Raw genomic sequence first — 18,844 nt, forward strand, 5'->3', positions numbered from 1 at the left:
TCATTATACGACTACACAGCCATTTAGCCTATTTATACACAGTGTAGATGCTACAATGTAGCTTACCATATCCGTTTAATCAGCCATTTATTCTGTTTAGTCCGTTTAAATAACCATTTATAGTCTAAATAATAGTTACAGTAAACCATATGTGACCATTTAATCCGTTTTAAACTAACAATGGGTAAGATGGATAGGCATGTAGCAGGTTGTTGATTTGCATGTATATGCATCGGCACTTAAAATACAGATTGGACCTATATGCATCGGCACTTGCAATACATATTTATATTGGGCCTCCTAAAGCTAGCTGTCAGTGTCCATAACTCTACCAAATACTACCATTCTGGCATGCACGCACACATAAATTAAGACAAGACTGCTCTTCTCAGATGGAGTAGTAAAATTGAAGGGCAAACTTGCTACCACACTAAATTTACAACTGTAGATTTATGAGCCGGTGACAACATTTACGAGCCGTTTGAAGGATTCATGCCTGAAATGAGAAACAAACCTCCAACTGATTTATCTGTTCTTGCCCTGTTTTTTCTCCCCGTTTCCTGCTAAACTTCCTCTGCTTCCTTTCTCTCCTTGTAAGGCTAGCCACCGGGGTTGAGCCACCGGGGCAAGGGCCAAGGGCAATCCGTTGTACCGCACCATAGCATGAGAATATGTAGAGTACGTCAGTGCTCCTCGGCCCTCGGCCATCACGGCCTCTACCTTCCCTCCCTCCATGGCTGCAGATGGCAACAAGCCAGTAACTGACTAGGATGGAAAATTACCAATTGTTGCTTTCTAAATTATAATCCCAATTGCATTGCATGTCACAGGAGTCTAGGATGGAAAATTTTATTTGAATCTTGTTTGTGTGAATTACTATAACACTTAAAATTTTTAACCTCAATTTGGGCGTGAGACTCTTTAAATTATGCAGATGTAATATGATCTTTTAGCCATATCTTTTCTTCTGGTATCTTTTTACTCGTAAACTTGTTTTAGATGTTTCTTTAGCATTTTGAATTGGTACTGTTATTTGTGTGTTCGTTGTCTTTTAATTGTGTCATACCATTTAGTTTAGTTTAGGGCTAGTAATATTTTTAGCTTTCGTTTATCCAGCCCCTCTCTTATCTCGTTTCTAGATCTGCCACTGTTGTCTTCGATTTCTGCTTATAAATATTTCATATGTTGATGTGAACCCTCTAGTTAACTACTAACAGTAGGGCAATCTTGTACAACTGTCTACTTGCTCAATTTACATTCATTGGTTAGAAACATGTTCCGCTTATGATATTTATTGCTGTGTGTGGTCATGCCACTATTTTTTTTAATGTAGTCTTTGTGTTATCTCTTAAGTTGGTCTTGTAGATTTTATTGAAATGTTTCCATTAGCTTATAGTTATTAGTGGTTTAGTTTTAGTAGTCTTTTTTTATTTAGTTTCATTCATTTCCATTTTTGAACAAACTTGGTATTCAAAACTTTTTAATTTGAAGTCATTTAGAGTTCATAATACTAGAGTCAAAGTGTTGTTTTTTCATTTGACCAAATTTGACTTGGTTAAACTTGCTCAAATGAGACACTACATGACCTCAGATGAAAAAACTCTGAATACCAAGTTTGATCATCTCAGAAAGATCTACAATTGTTACATAGCTCATTTTCGCATTTGAAAAAGTTTTATCAAACACTAGTCACAAATTCTTGAATCTCATATAGACTTTGTGAAACTATGTCACACACTTGTGAAATTTGAACTATATTTTGTTCAAACTTTCTCAAATGAAAAAATGGACCATATAAGTATTGTATATCTTGATGAGCTGAACAAACTTGGTATTCAAAACTTTTCAATTTGAGATAATCTAGGGTTCCGAAAACTAGTTTGTAGGCGTTGAAATTTAAAAATCACAAATTTGAACTATCCAAACTTTCTCAAATGGAAAGTTGACCAAAACAACAATTGTAGATATTGATTTGTTTAACAAACTTGGTATTCAAAACTTTTCAATTTGAAGTCATTTAGAGTTCATAATACTAGAGTCAAAGTGTTGTTTTTTCATTTGACCAAATTTGACTTGGTTAAACATGCTCAAATGAGACACTACATGACCTCAGATGAAAAACTCTGACTACCAAGTTTGATCATCTCAGTAAGATCTACAATTGTTATATAGCTCATTTTCGTATTTGAGAAAGTTTTATCAAACACTAGTCACAAATTCTTGAATCTCATATAGACTTTCTCAAACAATGTCACACACTTGTGAAATTTGAACTACATTTTGTTCAAACTTTCTCAAATGAAAAAATGGACTATATAAGTATTGTAGATATTGATGAGCTGAACAAACTTGGTATTCAAAACTTTTCAATTTGAGATAACTTAGGGTTCCGAAAACTAGTTTGTAGGTGTTAAAATTTAAAAATCATAAATTTGAACCATCCAAACTTTCTCAAATGGATAGTTGACCAAAACAACAATTGTAGATATTGATTCGTTTAACAAACTTGGTATTCAAAACTTTTCAATTTGAAGTCATTTAGAGTTCATAATACTAGAGTCAAAGTGTTGTTTTTTCATTTGACCAAATTTGACTTGGTTAAACTTGCTCAAATGAGACACTACATGACCTCAGATGAAAAAACTCTGAATACCAAGTTTGATCATCTCAGAAAGATCTACAATTGTTACATAGATCATTTTCGCATTTGAGAAAGTTTTATCAAACATTAGTCACAAATTCTTGAATCTCATATAGACTTTCTGAAACTATGTCACACACTTGTGAAATTTGAACTATATTTTGTTCAAACTTTCTCAAATGAAAAAAATAGACTATATAAGTATTGTAGATCTTGATGAGCTGAACAAACTTGGTATTCAAAACTTTTCAATTTGAGATAACCTAGGGTTCCGAAAACTAGTTTGTAGGCGTTGAAATTTAAAAATCATAAATTTGAACTGTCCAAACTTTCTCAAATGGATAGTTGACCAAAACAACAATTGTAGATATTGATTCGTTTAACAAACTTGGTATTCAAAACTTTTCAATTTGAAGTCATTTAGAGTTCATAATACTAGAGTCAAAGTGTTGTTTTTTCATTTGACCAAATTTGACTTGGTTAAACTTGCTCAAATGAGACACTACATGACCTCAGATGAGAAAACTCTAAATACCAAGTTTGATCATCTCAGAAAGATCTACAATTGTTACATAGCTCATTTTCGCATTTGAGAAAGTTTTATCAAACACTAGTCACAAATTCTTGAATCTCATATAGACTTTCTGAAATTATGTCACACACTTGTGAAATTTGAACTAAATTTTGTTCAAACTTTCTCAAATGAAAAAATGGACTATATAAGTATTGTAGATATTGATGAGCTGAACAAACTTGGTATTCAAAACTTTTCAATTTGAGATAACCTAGGGTTCCGAAAACTAGTTTGTAGGCGTTGAAATTTAAAAATCACAAATTTGAACTGTCCAAACTTTCTCAAATGGAAAGTTGACCAAAACAACAATTGTAGATATTGATTCATTTAACAAACTTGGTATTCGAAACTTTTCAATTTGAAGTCATTTAGAGTTTATAATACTAGAGTCAAAGTGTTGTTTTTTCATTTGACCAAATTTGACTTGGTTAAACTTGCTCAAATGAGACACTACATGACCTCAGATGAAAAAACTCTGAATACCAAGTTTGATCATCTCAGAAAGATCTACAATTGTTACATAGCTCATTTTCGCATTTGAGAAAGTTTTATCAAACACTAGTCACAAATTCTTGAATCTCATATAGACTTTCTGAAACTATGTCACACACTTGTGAAATTTGAACTATATTTTGTTCAAACTTTCTCAAATGAAAAAATGGACTATATAAGTATTGTAGATCTTGATGAGCTGAACAAACTTGGTATTCAAAACTTTTCAATTTGAGATAACCTAGGGTTCCGAAAACTAGTTTGTAGGCGTTGAAATTTAAAAATCATAAATTTGAACCATCCAAACTTTCTCAAATGGATAGTTGACCAAAACAACAATTGTAGATATTGATTCGTTTAACAAACTTGGTATTCAAAACTTTTCAATTTGAAGTCATTTAGAGTTTATAATACTAGAGTCAAACTTAGTATTCAAAATGCATTTGTAGGGGCGGCTAGATCAGGAACCGCCCCTATAAATGGATTTGTAGGTGCGGCTAGATCAGGAACCGCCCCTACAAATAGGAGGGAGTATAAATAGGAGAACCGATGCACGGGAGTCAGTCTGGGCACTGTCTTCTTCCATCGACGCCGTCAGGCTGCCCGCGCGCCTAGGGTTTCCGCCGCCAGTCCCGTGCCCACCCCCGCGCTCTCGCCCGCCCTTGGCGCCCGGCGCTCGACGTCCCGCACCCGTCCCCCTGCGCTCGGCATCCCGCACCCGGCCCTCGGCGCCCGCCCACACCAGCCCCCGGTCCCGTGCCCGTGCCCATGCCCGCCCCCGGCGCCCGGCGCTCGGCGTCCCGCACCTGGCCCCCGGTGCCCGCCCCCACGCGCCGACCCCCGGCGTCCCGCGCCCAGCCCCCGGTGCCCTCCTGAAAGGTCCTAATGGCTAGAGGGGGGGGGGTGAATAGCCAAATAAAAATTTCTACAACAACACTTAACCAAATGGTTAGACAATTATGAGGCGAAGCGAGTGTTGCGCTAGCCTACTCAAAATGCAAGCCATCTACCACAATTCTAGTTTAGATAGTGTCAATTCACAGAAGATCAATGACACTACCCTATGTTAGTGTGCTCTCAAAGGCTAACTAAAGAGCCACACCAACTAAGCATGTAAGCTCTCACAACTAGCTACACTAAAGAGCTTGTCAACTAGTTTGCGGTAGAGTAAAGAGAGTGATCAAGAGGGTTATACCGCCGTGTAGATGAATGAACCAATCAATCACGAAGATGAATAACAATGATGACCAATCACCTCGGAATCAATGATGAAGACAATGATTTTTACCGAGGTTCACTTGCTTGCCGGCAAGCTAGTCCTCGTTGTGGCGATTCACTCACTTGGAGGTTCACGCGCTAATTGGCTTCACACGCCAAACCCTCAATAGGGTGCCGCACAACCAACACAAGATGAGGATCACACAAGCCACGAGCAATCCACTAGAGTACCTTTTGGTGCTCCACCGGGGAAAGGTTAAGAACCCCTCACAATCACCACGATCGGAGCCAGAGACAATCACCATCTCCGCTCGACGATCCTCGCTGCTCCAAGCCGTCTAGGTGGCGGCAACCACCAAGAGTAACAAGCGAAACCCGTAGCGAAACACGATCACTAAGTGCCTCTAGATGCAATCACTCAAGCAATGCACTTGGATCACTCCCAATCTCACTATGATGATGAATCAATGATGTAGATGAGTGGGAGTCCTTTGGCTAGGCTCACAAGATTGCTATGTCAATGAAAATGGCCAAAGATATGAGCCACAGCCGGCCATAGGGCTATAAATAGAGCCCTAATCAAATAGAGCCGTTATACCCCTTCACTGGGCAAAACGCGCTCTGACCGGACGCTCTGGTCATACTGACCGGACGCTGGCCCTCAGCGTCCGGTCGCCCGATGTATGCCACGCGTCACCAGCTTCAAACGCTGTTCGTCAGATTCCAACGGCTATGAGGCTGACCGGACGCTCCGGTCAAAACTGACCGGACGCTGAAGCCCCAGCGTCCGATCGTTTCCAGTAAGCTCCCCGAGGCATGTTTTTCCGACCGGACGTGTCTGGTGCTCAACCCTAGCCTACTGTGCCGTCTGACAGCTCGACCGGACGTAGCCTTTCAGCGTCCGATCGCTGAGTGACCCAGCGTCCGGTCAGTAGACCGATGCCAGCATCATTTCGACCAACTCCATTTCAACTCTAACTTCTTCACCCTTGCTCAAATGTGCCAACCACCAAGAATTTTGCATCCGGCGCAATAGAAAATAGACATTTCATTTTTCCAAAAGTGCCGAATCCATCTCAACCCTGCAAACACCTTGTGCACATGTGTTAGCATATTTTCACAAATATTTTCAAGGGTGTTAGCACTCCACTAGATCCTAAATGCATATGCAATGAGTTAGAGCATCTAGTGACACTTTGATAACCGCATTTCGATACGAGTTTCACCCTCTTAATAGTACGGCTATCAAACCTAAATGTGATCACACTCTCTAAGTGTCTTGATCACTTAAAACAAAATAGCTCCTATGGTTTATACCTTTGCCTTGAGCTTTTTGTTTTTCTCTTTCTTCATTTCAAGTTTAAGCCCTTGATCATCGCCATGCCATCACCATTGTCATGCTATGATCTTCATTAGCTTCTTCTACTTGAAGTGTGCTACCTATGTCATGATCACTTGATAAACTAGGTTAGCACTTAGGGTTTTATCAATTCACCAAAACCAAATTAGAGCTTTCAATCTCCCCCTTTTTGGTAATTGATGACAACCCTTATACAAAGATATGAATTGAAATTCAATTGAATCCATGTTGCTTGGCCAAGCATATTTACTATGTGTAAAAGGATATGGACAAGTTTCATGAACCCTAAGTGGTAGCAATTGCTCCCCCTACATATGTGCTAAGAGTTTGGATTGAAGCTTGCACATATGCTTAGATAGGAAATGTAGGAGTCAATGTCTACCATATGATGCTAAGGTATAAAAGATGGACCTTTGAAGCGTGATACCAATCGGAGTGCACCAATATACCATCCTTAGCATCATGGTTAGCTCAATATCACTTAGAAATATTTGGAAGTGAAAGCACTAGATATCCTATACATGCTAGTTTGCATTTCATCATTCAAATCTACAACTAGCATACATCACACAAGCATGGATATTATAAATATGGAACTTATGCCATGCAAGCAAACATATGAAATGCACGTTCAAATGCACCATACAAGTTCATGAGCTTGCTCCCCCTACTTGTGTGCTCAAAATTTTAGTTGATCCCTTTCCTTTGTTTCTCTTATCCCCTTTATTTTTGTTTCTCTCATCCCCTTTATCTTTGTTTCTCTCCCCCTTTGTCATCAATGACCACAAAGGTTCTAAATAGAATTACTTGTAGGGTCGAGATTATCAATGTCAATCAATGGGGTGAGGGTCATTTTCCCAAATTTGGTTCAATTCTAGATTATTTCCCAAAGATATTTAACTCGGTTTGATCCAAGAACAAGCTTCTTCACACCTCCAAATAAGGGTTATCTTGTACCATGTTGAGTTAAACACTTATAGTTCATTTTCTAGATTAAACACTAGGTTTACAAGCCCATAAACATGTCATATGCCATCATTAGATCAAGTCAAGCATAGAAGCAATAGTGATACCATATCGACATCAAAATCATTTGATTTTCATGAATGAGCCTAATAAGATAGAACCACTTGCAAGGTCCTAATGAGATTGAAAATATGACTAAATGCACTAAACATGTCCTTAGCAAGGATGTATGTCATGCCAATCAACTTTTACCTTAGATTGCTCGAAGGAGAGGCATGTCATATGAGTGGGGGTGCATCAACACATATTTGAGAAATCCAATATGTTCAACTCATTCCTTAGCTTGCAAAACCTTTTCTCATACAATGGCTTGGTGAATATATCGGCAAGTTGATCTTCGATGCCTATACTCTCAATGCAAATGTCTCCTTTTTGTTGGTGATCTCTTATGAAATGATGGCGGACATCAATGTGCTTTGTTCTTGCATGTTGCACCGGATTGTTGGTTAGCTTGATTGCACTCTCATTGTCACATAGCAATGGCACTTTCTTGAACTTGATTCCAAAATCACTCAAAGTGGCCTTCATCCAAAGTATTTGTGCACAACAACTACCGGCGGATATGTATTCGGCTTCGGCGGTTGATAATGCAACACTATTTTGCTTCTTTGATGATCATGAAACAAGTGATCTTCCCAACAATTGACATGTGCCCGATGTGCTCTTCCTTTCAACCTTGCATCCCGCATAATCCGAGTCGGAGTAACCAACTAGCTCAAACTTTGCTTCTTTGGGATACCACAAACCAACATTCGGTGTATGCTTCAAGTACCTCAATATCCTCTTTGTAGCCTTCAAATGACTTTCTCTTGGTGAGGCTTAAAATCTTGCACACATGCATACACTAAACATGACATCCGACCTTGATGCGGTCACATAGAGTAGGCTTCCAATCATAGACCGATACAACTTTTGATCCATCATGTTTCCACTTGCATCACTATCCAAGTTGCCATTGGTTCCCATTGGTGTGCTAATGACTTTGCTATCAATCATTCCAAACTTCTTGATCATGTCCTTGATGTACTTGCCTTGACTCACAAATGTACCATTCTTCAATTGCTTGATTTGAAGGCCAAGGAAGTAACTCAACTCTCCAATTATGGACATCTCAAATTCATTAGCCATCATCTTACCAAACTCATCACAAAATTCTTGATTGGTTGATCCAAATATGATATCATCAACATATATTTGTAACACAAATAGATCTTTTCCAATCTTCTTGATGAAAAGAGTGATGTCAACCTTGCCCATGGTGAACCCTTTAGAGAGTAGGAAGTCTCTCAATCTCTCATACCATGCTCTAGGTGCTTGCTTCAAGCCATACAATGCTTTCTTCAACTTGTACACATGGTTGGGCTTCTTATCATCTTCAAAACCGGGAGGTTGCTCAACATATACTTCTTCATTGATATAACCATTGAGAAATGCACTCTTGACATCTATTTGATAGAGCTTGATGTTGTGAGCACAAGCATAGGCCCCCGATGCCGGCCCACCCCCGTGCTAGAGTTCTACTCCCCGTGCTGCCGCCTGTGCGCCTCGCTGCATGGCCTCGTGCGCGAGCTCGAGGACGGTGCCGGTGGTTCTGCCAGCCTCGTGCTCGCTGACGCTGAGGACGACTGGTGGCTCCCCGAGGTGAGTCCCCCCTTGCCATCTTCTTTGGCAAATTCAGACAATTCGTCAAATCAGCTAGATCAACTAAGTCATTGTTATAGGACCAAATAAAATTAGTCTACTGCTCTCACTGCAATGCAAAACAATACTGATGGCAAGAAGCGTTTCTTTTGGAATGCCCAACACATCAGCTAGATCATTGTTCGACTACACAGCCATTTAGCCTGTTTAAATCTATTTCACAAATCGTGCATGTTGAACTTGCATGTTTGCTAAGATCATTATACGACTACACAGCCATTTAGCCTATTTATACACAGTGTAGATGCTACAATGTAGCTTACCATATCCGTTTAATCAGCCATTTATTCTGTTTAGTCCGTTTAAATAACCATTTATAGTCTAAATAATAGTTACAGTAAACCATATGTGACCATTTAATCCGTTTTAAACTAACAATGGGTAAGATGGATAGGCATGTAGCAGGTTGTTGATTTGCATGTATATGCATCGGCACTTAAAATACAGATTGGACCTATATGCATCGGCACTTGCAATACATATTTATATTGGGCCTCCTAAAGCTAGCTGTCAGTGTCCATAACTCTACCAAATACTACCATTCTGGCATGCACGCACACATAAATTAAGACAAGACTGCTCTTCTCAGATGGAGTAGTAAAATTGAAGGGCAAACTTGCTACCACACTAAATTTACAACTGTAGATTTATGAGCCGGTGACAACATTTACGAGCCGTTTGAAGGATTCATGCCTGAAATGAGAAACAAACCTCCAACTGATTTATCTGTTCTTGCCCTGTTTTTTCTCCCCGTTTCCTGCTAAACTTCCTCTGCTTCCTTTCTCTCCTTGTAAGGCTAGCCACCGGGGTTGAGCCACCGGGGCAAGGGCCAAGGGCAATCCGTTGTACCGCACCATAGCATGAGAATATGTAGAGTACGTCAGTGCTCCTCGGCCCTCGGCCATCACGGCCTCTACCTTCCCTCCCTCCATGGCTGCAGATGGCAACAAGCCAGTAACTGACTAGGATGGAAAATTACCAATTGTTGCTTTCTAAATTATAATCCCAATTGCATTGCATGTCACAGGAGTCTAGGATGGAAAATTTTATTTGAATCTTGTTTGTGTGAATTACTATAACACTTAAAATTTTTAACCTCAATTTGGGCGTGAGACTCTTTAAATTATGCAGATGTAATATGATCTTTTAGCCATATCTTTTCTTCTGGTATCTTTTTACTCGTAAACTTGTTTTAGATGTTTCTTTAGCATTTTGAATTGGTACTGTTATTTGTGTGTTCGTTGTCTTTTAATTGTGTCATACCATTTAGTTTAGTTTAGGGCTAGTAATATTTTTAGCTTTCGTTTATCCAGCCCCTCTCTTATCTCGTTTCTAGATCTGCCACTGTTGTCTTCGATTTCTGCTTATAAATATTTCATATGTTGATGTGAACCCTCTAGTTAACTACTAACAGTAGGGCAATCTTGTACAACTGTCTACTTGCTCAATTTACATTCATTGGTTAGAAACATGTTCCGCTTATGATATTTATTGCTGTGTGTGGTCATGCCACTATTTTTTTTAATGTAGTCTTTGTGTTATCTCTTAAGTTGGTCTTGTAGATTTTATTGAAATGTTTCCATTAGCTTATAGTTATTAGTGGTTTAGTTTTAGTAGTCTTTTTTTATTTAGTTTCATTCATTTCCATTTTTGATGTGGCTGTGTGTGTTGACTGTGCTAACAGTAGGGCAATCTTGTACCTCTGTCTCCATTTGATTTCGTTGAAGGACCTGCTTGGATAGGGTCTTATTTGTTCTGTTATTTCAGTTTTTCAGAACATGGCTATTTTATTGATTTATTTGTTCCATTTGTTTGTTATGCCATGAGACCATGGTTGTGCTTCCTTGATTCTTAAGCTGGTAATTGAAATGTGAAAATCTGGTTGATAGACAAAGTCCTCTCTAGCTGCTGGCTCAACTTGGCTCAACTGTTGGCTGCTACTTCTATACTACTAAGTGGCTCCTGCTATACTACTATCCTACTACTCCTCTACTACTACTACTACTCTACTTCTACTACTAGCTACTCCTACTACTAGTAGTTGGCTGCTACTCTACTCTCTTCCCTAGCTGCTGGCTGCTACTCTACTCACTTCTCTATACTACTAAGTGGCTGCTACTAAGTGGCTCACTTCTACTACTCTATCTATGACTACTACTGTATCTAAGTGGTTGTTTCTCTTAACTACTGGCTGCTACACTTCTCTACTCCTCTACTCTACTCCTCTACTATTACTCTATCTACTATTACTCCTCATCTACTCTAATCCATTATTTACCATATCTAAATTACCAGATTTTGATCTACAGGGGTCTTCCAACCATGTGGCAGCAGTCAACTATTTTTTGGCTAATTTTCCTATCCTCTATGTTTGGGAAGCAGCAGCTGCTTGTTTTTATACCTTTTCCTCTCTATGTTTGTTAAGCAGCTATTGCTTTTTTTTTGCCAAATCTCCCCTCTCCTCTCCTTTGTTTTGCCGATGATGAAATTGTCTAAGTCCATACATTATATGGAATATGAGCTGATGATCAAGAACTTGTGAGGAACTTGGCATCATTAGCAGCCGCCCCTACATTACCTTCTCCTCTCTTCTCTGTTATGATGCCTTGATGCTCCAAGTTCAAGATCAGATGATGATTGACATGTTTCTGAGGCCTCTACCACTGCTACTTCTCGTTTTTTTATATTGTTGTTTTATAGGACTACTTTGGTTTATAGACCTTTTTGATTTCTTATACCTTCTCGCGTACCTAAAGCACACTTTCTTGCATCTTTTAGAACAAAGCGCGAAATAATGTCGTGGACAACAGACCGTGCAGCTCGATGCCCCGAGCATGATGAGCAGCCAACCCTTGAGGAGCAAGCACTAGAGGACCAGCTTACTTAGGAACAGTTCGATAATGAGGTAGAAAAGGATCTAGAAGTGATGCTTACTCAGGAGGAGTGTGACGAGGAGGAAGGCCCCGAAGAAGAGGCTGCTGAAGGCAAAGAAGAAGAGGATGATGAGTCAGAAGAGGGATATGAAAGTCTCGAGGATCCTTTCCCACCTGAAGCAAGAAGGAGGCCAACGGAGGAGGATTTGGACAAGGATTTTGACCCGAACGAGGAGGTAGGGAAGAAGCCTTAGCTTGTAAATTTTGCTAAAGCTTTGGCTATGTTACCTCTGCTAACACTTTGACTTGTCCTATATACAGGTCCCTCCTGAAACTCAGAAAAGACGACGTCGACATCCACGACATCTTGCTGGACAAGACGGAGTAGAGGAAAGGAGAGCAGAGGCAACAACCACATAGATGGATCACGATGCCTCTGCTCCACAAACTCAAGACACAACCACGACTACCAAGCCTAAGAGGAAACAAGGGGATAGAAAAGGAAATCTATATCCAGATAAGGTTTGCTATGTGATAACAGAGGTTGGGCCAGCAGGGGAGATCCTTGAGCCAAAGGAATTAAGAGGACGATTCTGTAATGCGATCGAGGCCCTAGTAAGAGATAAATTGAACCCAGCAATCCCTAACTGGAAAGAGGTACCAGAGAACATAAAGAATGCACTATGGGATAGGTAGCTGAAGGTCAATTTTAGATTTCCAGAGGGTAAGCATGAATTGGTAAAAAAAATGCTATCAGGATAATGGGAGAGTCATTTCGACGTTGGAGGTCGGAGCTTAACATGAAGTATATCCAAAAGGGGTTAACTCCCTTCAACGAGTTTGGCAAAATAACTCCTAGTCAATGGGAGGAGCTCGTGGCTCAGAAGATTTCAGCGGAGGCATTGGAGCTTAGTGCTCGTAACACCGAGCTAGCGAAGAGGAACAAACACCACCATCATCTAGGCCCCAGTGGCTACTATGCCAAGGAAGAGAAGTTTAGGAAGATGGATGAAGAGGCCGCAGCTGCTGGAAATATCGATGTGACAAAGTTGAAGGTATGCTCAAGGAACTGGATATATGCGAGGAGTACAGAACCATCCGACAGTAATCTTAAGTTTGATAAGCCGGAGACCCAAGAGGCGGTATCAAGGATACTGAAATATGCTGAAGACAAAGAGACGGGCTCATTCAATCCTTCCAGAGAGAGGGACGAGCTTAGCCTTGGCTTAGGAAACAAGGAGCACACAGGCCGCACCAGGGGGCTAGGGAAAAGGATGACTTGGAAGCAAGGATTTGAAGAGGACAGACACATGTACAAGAAACATGGCCGAGACCGGGAGACTAGTCTTGAGCTCCAAGTGAAGGCTCTAGTTGCGAAGGCGCTGGACGAGCAAGGAATGTCTATGGAGCCACGTATATTAGTGACGCCACCGAGAGAAGTGGCATTAGTTACCAGCCCTCCGAAAGTTCCTAGCAGCCAAGGTTCCACTGCAGCCACAACCTCAGTCGATCTCATATGGGAACCTACTAGTTGCACCTTGGTGTTTCTCAGCGGCCGGCAAAACACTGTGATTGAGGTGGCAACGGGTGTTGCACATCCTCCCGGTGGCTTACACCACAATAATAAGATACCGCCGGACTACACTAGGGTCGAGGTGCATACAGTGAAGCCCGAGTTCATGCAGTGGAGGATAGACTACGCAACTCCCGAGGGGCTAGTGTTACTCGGAGACGTTATGGGGCAGTTCATCCTCTAGCACAAACGGGACATTATATTGACTGCTTCTTCGCCGCCTCCCTCTCTCCCAAATTTGGAGCGAGTTGTTGAGGCCGGGGAGATATTTTCACCATCTCGTGACCCCCACATTCCTGAGATGCCACATTCTTCCCCGCCTTCTATCGAGCATGTGCCTGATGAGATGTCACAACCTTCTCTAGCTCGTACCGGGCAAGTGCATCATGAGATGCCACAGTCTTCTCAACAAGCACAACCGATACATGAACAACGAGTGCCTCCTAAAGAAGGTGATGCACAAGAAGATGAGGACGTGCCTGAATGGGAACTCTGAAAGAAGATTCCAATCCACATAAGGCCAGTTTATGTTCCAATCAAAGACGTCTCATCGGTGTCCAAGTGATATTCCCATGATCAGTTCAAGCCTGAAAACCAAGTTAAAAAAGTCCCATCACGGGGTTCTGAGGAGGCCGTCAGTAGCAAACTTTACCAAATTGCAAAGCAGTATCTAAATATTGATGCCATCGAATGGTCAAAGGATTGCCCGAAAAAATATGAAAGAGGCAAGCCCTTCCTACCAAACCGGGACATCCAGCGCCTACCACTTGGAATGAGAAGGTTCCATGATTGGTACTTGTGTGTTCTCCCAACGAGCATAGATATCATACAAGCATGCTTTCCCACCGGCACATTTGGAAGCCCAGCCGGGAAAATTGTCTTTGACTTCAATGACATGCACACATGCTTTCACCTGGGAGAAATGGAGATGAATCTAATTCGCACGTGGTGCCTGTAAGTCCTTGTCCTCCTGATATGATATGAATATAATCTTTGAATTTTGTTGTAACTAACCCACGCCGTGATTTGTAGAATGCAAGTGCACATTGTCAAACAAATGCCAAGTGTGAAAGCCGGGTATATAGACCCTCAAGCTATAGCCCAAAGAAATTTTAATTACCCTAAACGGTGGACACTCGATGCCAAAGAGCTAGCAGCTGCAAAGACTCTTCGGGAGAAAGAGCGCATTCGTAGTGCGAAGCTAAGGAAAGAGTCCCATAAGGTTGCGGCATACATTGCCTTGGCTTTCAAAAATCTCCAACACCACTCTACTATATGGCTACCATACAACTTCGAGTAAGCTCAACTCTATACTTAAAGCTTTGTTCGATATATTTCATTCGATGCAAAAGGGCTTATCTAGTTCTATGATTAAATCCATGCAGCAACCACTGGATTTGTATAGCCGTCGACGTCGGGAGGAGCCTGGCATGGGTCTTTGATTCATTAGATAAGAACACGGTGACATACAAAGACTTCATATCGATTCTCAAGACGTACACATATCGACAATCCTCATTAGCTTATATGTTTGTATACATACTTGTAACGTTCACTTTTGGATACTAACAAGTTGTATTTGCTAAAATAATCCAAACAGGGCATTTAGGTTCTATGTCACTAATCATCATGGAAGGCATGATCCAGCAAGGAAGGAAAAGCAGGCTATAAAAACACTATATGCGGTAAGTGTAACTTACTTCTTCAGTACTCCGTTACATGGCTGTCAAAAGCATTACTTAATATTTTCATATGTAAAACACACAGTGCCCCAAGCAGAAGCCTGGGAGTGTACATTGTGGATACTATATATGTTCTATGATGGGTAACACCGGTGCCTACAGGAGACACCCCTTAAGGGTAAGTTTGAACCTCTTCACCCGTAGTATAAAAACTTCGTAAATGGTATGAAATACTAAACTGAAACTTGTTTTCTTGTAGTGGAGAGAAGAGAAAGGAATGAAAAGAGACCCATACAAGGATGACCTTTGCAACTTCACATTGGACCAGATTGTACACGTCAGAGGCGCCTACCATGACTGAGAGTCTGACTTAGGTACAAATCCTCAGCACCAACACCTTCGTGAGACTGAAAGGCTAGCTCTAGGACATTGATAACAATGTGTATGGAATTTATATATTTAATGATGGATTGTATATATTCATGTGAATTGGACTTGTAATTGTAGTTTATAGAATACTTTTATGCTTGTAGTCGCGGTCGTGGGGTGTTCGGCAATGCGAACGTTGGTCACGGGACGTTCGGCAACGCGAACGCGGTTCGGAATGTTGGTTGTGGGGCGTTCAGCAACGCGAACGCTGTTCGGAATGTTGTTATGGGACGTTCGGCAAAGTGATTTTGAATTGAAAATTTGATTTTTTTTTACGGAAAAATGTACTGTAGGGGCGGTTCTAGATTGAACCGACCCTACAAATACCTGTTTGTAGGGGCGACTGGTACTACAGCCGCCCCTACAAATCTATTTGTAGGGGCGGCTGGTAATAAGAGCCGCCCCTACAAATATATTTATAGGGGCGGCTGGAAACACTAGCCGCCCCTACAAATCGATTTATAGGGGCGGCCTGAGAACCGCCCCTACAAATACATGATTTGTAGAGACCCTTGCGTAGGGGCGGCTGGGCAAACCGCCCCTACAAATAGTCTACAACCGCCCCTAGAAATGCTTTTTGACGTAGTGATAGCGCCTTCAATGGCCTAGGGCAACCAGATGCTTCGTCCGGAGCGTTGCCATCGTTGATGCGCCAACGTGTGTTGCTTGCATCCCCAATTCAAGAGCCCCTGCTCCTCCATCACCGCTGCCACGTCCTCCTCCACTAGACCACCCTCACTCCTCTCCGTACAAAACATTCCCAAATAACCAACGTTCATTTGCGGCTCGGTGATGAAGATCGACGTGATGGCGGCGGCGAGCAAAAAGCTTAGCATATTAAGGAAATATAATCCTAAGAGTGGGGCCAAACCTTCCTCTAATGCATGGAACGCTGGCATACAACCGGCGAGGTGAAGCACGCCAACATATACCCCATCTACGGCGGCGGTGACATCGCTATAGTAGGTTGCTCCACATCGGCGGCGCTCCAGTGACGGAAAGACAAGCGGCTTGAATCGTCCACTAGCTAGGATACAAAAGAACCCCTTCAACAGTTCAACTCATCTTTATCTTTATCTTTATCATGCTTGTGCATTGCAACGGGGAAAGAAGCTATCAAACATTCGATCTATGCGCGAGGCAATAGTCGGATGCAGGGGCGCCAGAGTCATAGTCACCGTACGTTGATACCGTCGTCGCCACACGCCAAGGAATTGCTCGCCGGCACCGACCGCCCAATCACCGGATCTTCCAGCGAGTTCGAACTTGTGATGCGCTAAACGCATCCGATCCGGCCAGAACTACAGCCACGTCGAGCGCGCGGCCACAATGGGTCGCGGTGCAGGATCACCGCGAGTGGACGCTGTGCGGCAACACAACAGTGGTGTTGGTGCAGGGCCAACTGCGAGACCATTGGTCCAGTATGTGCAGCATGTCAGTAACGCGCTAGAGTTGGGTAACCATCACCATACGCTTAAACTCTAACTAACTCAGTTCCATCATTTGAGCCAAGTCCTTAATACAAACATGAAATATTTGATATATTAAAAGATATATGCTTATTCGACTTCACTTATTTTTCTATTTTTTTTCCTTTTGTGCGAAAATTTAGATAGTAGTAGAAGAGTGTTAGGGAGCATTTGTTGTCTTATCAGTTTTCAAATTTCAAAGGCACATCCCAAGGATCAGGGAAAGCAGCTATATGTTTTTTAGATGGATACTATATGTTTGTTATCTGTACTAAGAAAAAAAAATATGATATGGGCTACGAAAATCAACTGGCTAGCTCCAGCATGGCACGACAAGCGCATGAAGGTTAGTGTCACCGTCCCTCACCTGGGCCGTCCCCAAGAGGCCCAATAGCCAAAGAGGAGTAACCGGGCTCGTCGTAAGAGTGCCAAGTTCCAGGGACCAGAATGGGCGTGTAACTGTTGTGTTGCCCTGAAGGGGGAGTAGTTGAGCGTAGAGTAGATAAGGGAAGGAAGAAGGGAGACGCAGGGCATCATCCAATTTGTAAGAACGTATTTGAGATTTGAGAAGGAACCGGGACCTCGTTGGTCCGCAGCGGCAGAGTTGCCGGAGTGAATTGAGTTGTAGTCGCCGGAGAGAGTTGGTTGTTAACATACCTGGTATCAGAGACAGGGCTCCTTGCGCTGCGGCGTCCTGGATTCTGCGCCGCCCACCCATTCCCACTTCACCCGCCTCCAGCGCTCGAGAGAAGTGATGGATCCCCTTTGCAAGTCGGCGTTCGAAGATCTGATCTCGCGATTCGAGGCGATGGATGCGCGCTCCGCCAACCGCTAGGAACGGATCGACCGCTGCCTTCAGGACGCAGCCTCCGCGCTCGAGCAGCGCGACCTCGTCGTCGAGTCCCGCCTAGAGTCGCTGGAGGAGTTTGCCTCCTCTCAGTATACCGCCGCCGTGGTAGCGGACAACTGGGGAGGCCACTTCGAGTCGCGCATCTCTGATCTCGAGCACCGGATGTTCGACCTCGAGTGCATCCGCATCGTCGAGTGCGGCGACAAACTCAACGAGCGAGTGGCCGACCTCGAGAAGGTGGTGGAGGAGCTCAAAGCCGGCCAGCCCGAGATCTACGCCCACCTCGACGATGTGCGCTTCGACCTCCGCGCCCTGAAGCACCACGGTAACCAGCGCCCGCCGCCTCCTTGGATGGCGGCGCCCCACGAGTTGACCGCCGCGCGCCCACTTGCCGGATCCACGATCGACTGGCCCAGCGGGCACCACGTCGAGATGACTACACGGGTGAGGAACTATGGTTCGGCAACGACCGTAGCTCCGACCCCGGCCAATGGTATGTTTGCCGCTCCTAACCATGATCCCCATTATTCTCTGCATTTTCCGCCTCCCAATCCACCCCCGCCAGCCCCAAACCCACACAATTCCAATTCAAATCACCCAGATCTCGGCCATCTATCGAAAATGCATTTCCCCAATTCAACGGCGAAGATCCTCAATATTGGATGACCTGTGCACAAAATTATTTCGATATGTATGGTGTTCACCCATCTATGTGGATCAAGTGTTCCACTATGCAGTTTACCGGTCCTGCGCGTCGCTGGCAGTCCGTTGAGCGCAATCTCGTCGGAGTGGACTGGCCCTCCTTCTGTCGTATGATCCATGAGCGCTTCTGCCGTGATCAGCACGAGCTTCTCCTCCGCACTTATCTCCACATTCGCCAAACCACCATAGTTCAGGACTATGTGGATCGTTTCGTCGACCTCATAGAACAACTCTCTACTTACACACCAAACCCG

The sequence above is a fragment of the Miscanthus floridulus genome, chromosome 16 (assembly GCF_019320115.1).
Source record: "Miscanthus floridulus cultivar M001 chromosome 16, ASM1932011v1, whole genome shotgun sequence".
NCBI classification, from domain to species: Eukaryota; Viridiplantae; Streptophyta; class Magnoliopsida; order Poales; family Poaceae; genus Miscanthus; species Miscanthus floridulus.